This window comes from Podarcis liolepis, assembly GCF_965112155.1.
Source record: "Podarcis liolepis genome assembly, chromosome: Z".
NCBI lineage: Eukaryota > Metazoa > Chordata > Lepidosauria > Squamata > Lacertidae > Podarcis > Podarcis liolepis.
Genome location: NC_139570.1, coordinates 41682821 through 41692186, shown reverse-complemented (window position 1 = coordinate 41692186; position 9366 = coordinate 41682821). Strand labels below are relative to the sequence as shown.

General features: G+C 48.3%; 1 protein-coding gene across 6 annotated transcripts in view; it reads left to right on the top strand.

Moving 5' to 3' along the window:
• The first annotated feature begins 8275 nt into the window (after positions 1 to 8275).
• CAMSAP1 (calmodulin regulated spectrin associated protein 1) overlaps positions 8276 to 9366 on the top strand; it is a 43608-nt gene continuing 42517 nt past the window's right edge. The window contains exons 1-2 of one of the 6 annotated variants that reach the window (XM_083485699.1): positions 8290 to 8335; positions 8485 to 8851. The gene's annotated coding sequence lies outside the window, so the exon portion shown is untranslated. Of the gene's footprint in view, positions 8852 to 8991; positions 9065 to 9117; positions 9141 to 9184; positions 9298 to 9366 lie in introns of those variants that run through there. The other 5 variants (XM_083485701.1, XM_083485703.1, XM_083485700.1 and 2 more) reach the window with 5 other exon arrangements.

Below are 9366 nucleotides of genomic sequence, written 5' to 3'. Positions count from 1 at the left end.
AGCAGCCACTCTTGATGCACTCCTCTCTATTCCACCAAGGCCCCTTTTAGGCTCTGTAGAATCACCAGTGCACAACATCACGCCTGACCATTGGCCTAGAACAAAGTGGAGCACTCCAGGCATCTGGGATGACACTGAGGACAAAGCACATTTCAGGCACAATGAGGTGGGGAGAGTGGTTTTCCTCGTGACACAGAGGGGCTGGGGAAGGGAAGGCCTCTAGAAATATTAATAATCCTTCTTTCAAAGTCTGTTTAACAAGTGATTTATGCCTAGTGAGATTACCTTCATTGTAACTGGTTTTCAGCGCTATACAGTACCTTCCTTCCTTCCTTCCTTCCTTCCTTCGTGTCTGTGTGCAAATTAGGAGCACTAATAAATATTTCATGGCAAAATTCACAAATTAGGAGACTTGGATACAATAGATTGCTGTGCCTCTCCTCTCTCCCCCTGCCCCACTTTTTTTCTTTCGACCCAGAGGGCAGGCGTGTTGGATTGATGAGCCCTTCCACTGAACCAGACGGCTGCTCAGCTCATTTGGAAATGGGGGGAGGGGGGCAGTCCAGACAAAACAGTATCACTCCCTGCTTCTCCTTTGGTGTTTCATGCTGCTCTTTTGCTCTTCTTTGGAAGTGTTATGAAATGACATTGCCTTGTGTAATTCAGCCAGTAAGAATCGGTGGTCTGTTGTTCTGTATTATTCACATGACACCTTTGATTCAATAGGCACACAGGTAAGGGTGCCATAGCTGACCTGGAGTCTCTAGGTTTGCATGCCTCCCTCCAGGCGGCAGGTGGACGGCTGCAAATTACTGCATAGACCCTGCTGGAGGGAGGTCTGTTCCTTCCCATCTCCCAATTAACCTCATTTGTTAGTCTTTGTGTTTTTGTGTGTGCAGATAGCATGCCCTCGGTGACTGTTGTTAATGCTTAATGTGCCATGCTGAACAACATCACCGGTGGCTGCTCCATGACATCACCAGGGGTTGCCCCAAGACGTTGTTTTGGTGGTAGTGGGACAACCACGTTGAGTGTCCCCCCCACCAATCAATTGGTCAATACATTTTATGAAAGAAATATAATCACTGGGGCCAGCCCTCCGTCTCAAGTCTGAGTCCCTGAAATCTCAGGCTCTGGAATGCATCTTTCCTGGCAATCTTACACACAGGCAGTGGGTGGGTGGGCATGGTGGGCCAAATGTGGCCCTCCAGGCCTACCTGGCCATCAAGACCACCCCAGGACATGCCCCTTGCTGCTCCTGTTCTGTGCCCCCTGCACCGTGATTTTACCTGGCAAACAAAACCTGATTGCAAGCATCACTCCCCCCACTTATGGCTCCCAGTTACAGGCATTCAGAGGTATACTGCCTTCAACAGTGGAGGCAGAGCATAGCCATTGTGGCTAGTAGCAACTGATAGCTTTATTCTCCATGAATTTGTCTAATCCTGGTACACTGATGTGGCACATTTTCTTCTGAACAGCAAATAGCAGTTGCTGGGGGGTGGAGTGTTGTTTTAATAAGGAAAGTAGCATGAAAGGGAAAGGGTAGACACCCCCACTCATGTTGCTTTGATTATAATCTAGTTTGTGGTTACTTTGGGGCCACTATTCTTTTTTTCCTGAAAGACTCTTATCACAACCCTCCTACATCACATCTACTTTCACCATCACGTGCAACATTCAAATACGTCCCATACTATTAATACATTCACTCACTTAAGGTGCAGGCCCTCCATCTCCTTTAATGAATTATTTTGTGTGTGTGAAGGTCATGGGGAAGAAGTGAATGACCAGCACTTCCAAGTACAGTGGTACCTCAGGTTAAGAACTTTATTCGTTCTGGAGGTCCGTTCTTAACCTGAAACTGTTCTTAACCTGAGGTACCACTTTAGCTAATGGGGACTCCCGCTGCCGCCACAGTGCAATTTCTGTTCTTATCCTGAAGCAAAGTTCTTAACCCGAGGTACTATTTCTGTAACCTGAAGCGTATGTAACTTGAAGCGTCTGTAACCCGAGGTACCACTGTATACTGCCTACTTTCTTCTCCACTGAACCCCTTCCCACTAATATTGTATACCCCCATCTTCCCTTGGGCCTCATTTGCTGATGACATTTTTTAATTTCTGAACAACTGAGATGTCATTTAACATTTGGTAACACCTCAGCAACTCAGCCAGGTAGATAGTGCTGGGAAAGAACTCTGCTTGAAACCTTGGAAAGCTGATGCCCAGAGTAGACAACACTGGACTAGATGGAGAGAAAAGTGTGACGTGATGCAAGGCAGCTTCATGTGAGACTGCTCTTAAAAACTGTATTTTACCTCTCTCCGTTTCCTCATATGCCAAGATTTGGTGGGTTGACAAAAATACATATTTCCCTGCACACTGTATATGTGTCCTGCACTTTAATCCAGTCCTTCATCCACCTGCGGCTTGTGCTAACACAGTGGCAGCAGTGTCCCCGTTTGACAAGTGTAACAAGTCTGTCCTGTTAACACTCCCTGTCACTTGTAATCCCATTACAAATGTGTCCCAGGTCAAGTTTCTTACATCAAGGAGTGTCACTTAAAGGTTAGGGCACAGAGCAGGGGGTAAGGACCTTTTGTGGCCTGGGGCCACACTCCCTTCTGAGCAACCTCTCTGGGGCCATATGACAGTGGTGGGTGGGACCAGATGCAAAAGTAGGTGGAACAACAAATGTAAATTTAAACTTTGCAGAGGTTAGTTTCCGCACCCATCCACCTACACATCCCTAGTCTCCATCCAGGCAAGCAAAACTGAAACTAGATTCTACAGGAAGCAGCGATGACTGCTAACTTAGATGGCTTTAAAAGAGGATTAGACAAATTCATGGAGCAAATAGTTATCAATGGCTACTGGCCAATGTGGCTCTGCTCTCTTTCCATAGTTGGAGGCAGCAATGGTTCTGAATATTAGTTGCGGGAGACCACATGAGGACAGAGTGCTCTTGTGTTCGGGTCCTGCTTGTGGGTTTGCCATCGGCATCTAGTTGGCCACTGTGGGAACAGGACGCTGGCCATTGATCTGGTCCAGCAAGCTCTTCTTATGAACAGCTGTGCCTGCCCAGCTACTCAAAAGGAGAGCATGGGATGTGGGTCAATTGTTGAATCAATGGTTGGACAACATGGTGACGGTGACAGGTAAGGTTGTTTGTCACTGAGCTCTGTAGTCTGTTCTAGTTTTACTTTGTTTTTTAATATATATATATATATATATATATATATATGCAGGCCGCAACATCTGGGGGTTAGGGTTAGGGGGCGCAAATTCACGGGTTAGGGGGCGCAAATTACTTGCCTTGCCCCGGGTGCTGACAACCCACGCTACGCCACTGCTTACGCACCAACAGTTATGAGTTAGAAGGGGAGAGCTATGACAAGGATTCTCCCTAAGACACCCCCCCCAACCAGGCCCAGCTTTGCACCCTAATTCAGTGTTTTTGCCTGTCTGGTATATCTGTTTGAACTCTGATGCTTCTAGCTTACCTGTATGGAGAAGAGAGAAGGGTGTGAGAGCACATGTGGAAGCAAGCTTACTGTACAAGGGTAACTTTGGCAACAACTGCTGGGCAGATCTGAAACAGGGTCCACCAGTTGCTGACCTCTCCTTTTGGGCATTAACTGTTTTCTCTCAGCCAAATTATTTTTTTCTCAGTAAAATGCAGGCGAAATCCTCAGAAGGCATTTGGCTGGGGCACAGGAAATAAATTTGGGCCACACTTTCAGAAATAATGGCCAGCAACCAGTGAAGTAACAAACTCTAGCTCTTCTTTCTCTAGGGAAGAGAAGGCAGAGCCTGTGTGGTATAGTGATTAGAGTATTGAACTGTGATCTGGGAGACCTGGGTTCAAATCCCACACCTGACCATGAAGCTCACTGGATCACCTTGGGCCAGTAACTGCATCTCAGCCTAACCTACCTCACAAGGTGGTTGTGAGGATGGAATGGGGAGGGGGAGAAAGGTGTACACCATATTGAGCTCCTTGGAGGAAGTAAGGCAATACTACTATTACTACAACTACAACTACTACTACTACTGTACTAATAATACATGTGGAATGTTGTCTTCATCTGCAAACAGTTTGCTGCTTCACTCAAAACCTCTGCCACAGTATCCTTGTGAGAAGCTGGTGACAAGGGATCCCTGTAGCTTGTGAGCTGTGGTGCTGGAGTGTGGCGTAATCAACACTCGTTGCTCCAGTTGAGAAATATTGACGGCTTTCCCTCCACCTCTTATGACGTCACACTGGGAAGCTGTTGTCGGAGCTGTTGCCATGGGGACACCAGCAATGCTACTGTGCTTGCTGGCATCTGTCAGGCACCTCTCGGTCTTTTGTGTGACTCAGGGAATGCTAGACAGCCCCCCACCCTCCCTTGCCCCGTAACACACATCACTGGGCAGCTTGGCAGAAGGACATCAGTGATTCAGAAGGTCACTTGGATTGTGCAGTTCCAAAGCTTGCACAGGAGAGGCCCAGGGAAAGAATGTAATACATGGGGTGGGGTGCGCATTGGGAAGAACATAGATGAACCTTGCTGGATCAAACCAAAGTGCCAGCATCCTGTTCTCACAGTAACAACCCAATGGGAAGCCTGCAAGCAAGAACTGAGTGCAACAGTGCTCTCCCCACTTAGGAACAAAGGAAGGTGCCTTCCACCAGGTCAGACCTTGATCCACGTAGCTCAGTATGGTCTATACTGACTGGTGGCAGCAGCACGTCTCCAGGGCTTCAGGCAGGGGACATGCAATAGCCCATCTAGTCCAGCATCCTGTACGTTTATTTTGTGTGTCCTGATTCTTCCAATGTTCAGCTTCATTGGATAATGATAAAGAACCACCAGAAGAGAGAACACCAGGGACCCTTAAGCTGCCCATCAGCAGCTAGTATCCGACAGCAGACTAAGAAGACACACACTTCGCTTGGACCTTCCCACTATGTGTATGTCTGTTTACATTGAAGTATTTATAAATTTGCATCTAAATGCGTATGTCAGAACCTGCACTTTGTGTCAAACACTTCCTTTGGTGACATTTAAGCTGCCAGCCGAGATGCACTCATTCCTGCCCACTATGGCCTCTCTAAAGCTCTGTTAATCTATGATTCTGCAGAGCCACCAGTGTGCAACATCATGTACAGGATGCACCCCTGACCAGTGGCCTTGAACAAAGCAGAGTACACCAGACATTGAGGATGACATTCAGGACAAAACACATTTCATACTGTCTTGTGTGCTATGATGTGGCAAGTTCTTAGCACCTGGATAGCAGACAGAGCAAGCTCAGGTCACCTGTGTGCAGTCTTTCCAACCATGTGTATTTCTTATTCAGAGTTATTACTTCTAAATTTGCATCTGCACATATAAATTAGCATATGCAAATTGGTGTCATCTTTTAGGGTGCTGCATTTTCTCTTTTATTTATTTTTTTGGGCAATGCATAAGTGGCCATTGAGCTACTAGTTGGCTAGGGCAGGGGAGATTCAGTGTGCAGTAAGTATGGTCTCATGAAATGTGAGCTATAAATTTCACACACCTGTAGATTTAGGATCCCTCCAGACTGGTGTTTCTTTGTTTCGTTTTTAAACAGGTGTATTCCGCAGCACGCCATGGGTGGTGCATTAATGGTGGAATTATACTGAATTGTCTGCACATCATTCTGTTTTATTAGCTGTCCTGTAATGTACTCCCAATGTTACTGCATTACTGTTGTCTGGAGGGGCCCCTTTATGCTAAAGCACAACAACCCCCCCCCCTGTCCCAACCCATTTATGATATAAACCTTTACATGATTTCAGCAGGAGGTTACAGTGTGTACAGCGACCGGAAATGAAGCTGTATGTCAGCCCCAAAACATTTGCAGGCACAAGCATTACTGAAAGCTGCCCAATACCATCTTAAGTACATATTGTCATGCATGCACTATAAAAAGCACACCTCAAGGGGGCCTTTTTTAAAAAAAAAATTGAATTCCCCCCATATTTGTTTGCTTTGCATAGAGAGGTGGAATCTAAAAGCTGAAATCTGTACATCTTTATTCTAATTGCAACTTAAATTGTGCAATGGCTCCCCCCTCTTTCCTCTCAAGGGACTGTTCACCATACCTAGAGTAAACCCACTGAAATTAATGGACATGACTAACCACAAGACCTGTTGAATTCAAAGGGATTTGCTTCCAGGTAAATAAGGTTGGGACTGAAGCCTCAGTGGATCTTGTCCAGTGCTTTTTTTCTGGGGGGGGGGGGACGCAGGGGTATGCATACTGTATCCCTAAACATTTTGTGAATCTAAGTTTGGCCTCATTGAGGGGCAGTATTTCAATATGAATAGGAAATGAGAGTACCCCTAAACATTTTTTTTATTAGAAAAAAAGCACTGGTCTTTCTTGTCTTGAGTAGAACTTAGTTGGGTACAGTTCCTGTTTTCCTATTTTCTCTTTGCCAAATTTAAATAAAATACTCTGTGTGGGTGGAACCATGGCATATATATGATATACAAAGGAAATTTTTAATTCCGTTGTTACCTTGGTAACATATTTTTAACATATGGATGTGTGTACATGTATACACTCTGCTCCCCCACAAATATAATGGTTGTGCCCGGTTCATTTAGCAATCTGCCCTTCAGGAAGAAAGATCAGATTAACATCCCAAGGAATACGACAGTCATTATAACGCAATTATCAGACGGAACCAGGAATGGCTCTGGCGATATAACACAGTTATCCATAATTGCTTCATTCATAGAGACTGCCTCCTTGCATATGCCCTATTATGATACCTGAGAATGCCTTCATTTTGATACAATTTATGCATTGGACTCTTTCTTTAAAACAAAAACCAATGGCTATTTTCATTTTAAAAATACATACAATTAAAAATGCACACAACTGCAATTGCAATAATTATTTTTACCTGAAAGGAGGGATTGCAGTTGAAAGAAATTTAACTGCGCAATCCTATACCTGTCTCCTCAGAAGTAAGCCCACTGAAATTCAGTAGAGACTGCCCTGCTCCTACATAAGGGGGTTTAGGACTGCAGCCTGAATGATATTTAGGATTGCCTTACATATTTCTTTGCATGTTTTAATTTCATTTCAGTATAACATGAAAGAGTCCCAATTATCCGTAAGCTTGGAATATCTATTGTCCTAACAGTCTTAGAAAGGGAGTAATTTTCATCATTCTCAAAGTATGTCAGGAATTTTGAAGCCAGTCACCCATTGCAGGGTTTCTTCTAATGAATATCCAAGCTATGGTAAGCATGCTTTTTATCAAACACTGACCCTACTTTTAAATATATTCTTCCCAGCTAGAAAACTTCACCTCCTAAGGGGACCATTTCTGTTGTTCTCTCTTGAAATTTATAACAAAAACCTTGATGAAACATATTACATATTTGCATATGTGTCTAAGCCAGAGGTGGGGAACCTGTGGAGGGTCGGTTCCTATTGCCTAGTCCAAGCATTGGGGTTCATCTCCAAAGGACTGCCTGCTCCTGCAGGGTGCCTGCCTACTCTTTGAGAACGGGTTCAAAGCCTTTGCCCTGGATGCCAGCATATTTGTGATATGAACTAGGGCCTTTACGCTGGTGGCATCCTAGGCATGGGCGTAGCTAGGATTCTTGTGGAGCCCCCCCCCCAGGCTTTTATGGGGGGGGGAAAGCAGAACATCAGATTTGTATTGATTTTGATTGATTGTGGGGGCAGCTGCCCACCCCACCCCCCGCGTTACACCCATCCATGATCCTGGGCGCATCGTTTGCAGCATTCAATGGAGGGCCTCCTCTCAATGCTGCAAAGCTACCCAAGGCTGTTTGCGTGCACGCGTGTGCCCAGGCTCTCAAGCTGAGGTATGCAACACCAGCAGCCTGCACTTCGCTTGAGCAGGAGCTTCTGTGCTTTCTGCTCAGTCTTTACCATACAGGCTTCCGACACCCTTGACCTCAGTGACAGATCTGGGTAGTTGCATGCTACAGTCCACTATCCTCAGCAGCAGCAGCAGCAGCAGCAGCCTACCTTGCAGATCACAACCCAACCCAGGAGGCGGGTGACCCTGATGTATTAGCTTTCTCCTCTGACTCCAGGTAAGCTAACCCTTAGTAGCAGAGCGCACCCCCACCCTCTCTCTGCCAGCTAATCAACCCTTAGCTGTAGAGACACCCCCTCCCCCCGAGCGCGTACACCCACTCTCTCTCTCCCCCCCCCCGTTTCCGGGGGCGCGCGAGCGCGCGCATTAAAGATACCGAAGCGCGGCTCGCGGACAGAACGTAGCGGGAGTCAGGGGTGGCGGCGGGGGAGAGAAAGGAGCTCCGCGGCACGCGCACGCGCATTCCCTCCCTCCCTCGCTCTTTCTCTCTCTCTCACACACACACACACACACACACACACACACTCTCAACCCTCTACACCTACTTCACCTGGCGAGCGGGCGCATGCGCGCCCTCATTCTTCTCCTCCGTTTATCGAGGCGCGCGAGCCTCGCGGGTGCGCGTCCTCTCCCCCCCCCTTCCTCCGGTCTCGTTCTCCCCTCCAGTCTCCCCCGCCCCCTCAGCCGATCCAGGCTGAGCTGAGGCGACAGAGGCAGCCAGCTCGCCCGCCCGCCTGCCCACCAGACCAGACCAGCCCTGCCTTGCCCTGCCCAGACCAGCGGGGGTAGGTGGGTGCGGGGGTTACCCCTTGCCGTTGCCGCCGCCGCGAGGCCTTGGGCCCTGGGCGCGGCCGACGTGGTAGTGGTGGGGGCTCCGACGACGCGGGAGTGGTGAGGCGGCGGCGGTTGGGGAGCTCGGCCCGGCGTTGGCATGAGGTAGCTGCGGCTCGGAAGGAGGAAAAAAAAGGTGAGGGGGCGCACGGCAGATGATGGCGGGGGGCGGCGGCGGCGGTATGATTTGGGTCTGTCAGAACTGAGGGACGAGGAGGAGGGAGCGCAGTGGTGGCGGCGGCGGCGGCTTGTATGAGGGACACACGGCGTGTGGGCGGGGGGAGCGGAGAGCTGACATCTTGGACGGAAGGGCTCTGCGGGGAGGGGGGCCTGGCTGTTTTTGAGCGGGGTGTGTTATTGTGTTCTAACCTGTGTTATCATCGCGAGTGAGCGACTGAGGATGAGCAGGGATTGGGGCGTGTTCGGTGTGTGGGGTGGGCGGGCCAGGATCTTTTTATGTTTTTTTTGGGCAGGGTGGGGGTTGGGCGGGAGGAGGAGGGGGGAAATCTGGTTACGTTGCTTGTGGTTATGAAGAGTTGTGGGGTATCTGGGAGCGGGCGGCAGAGGAGCTTGTGAGTAGAGGTAAAGCCTGGGCCTGGGGGTTTGCCCGGTTGTTGTGCGCATGGGAGAGAGCCATGGATCTTATTGCCG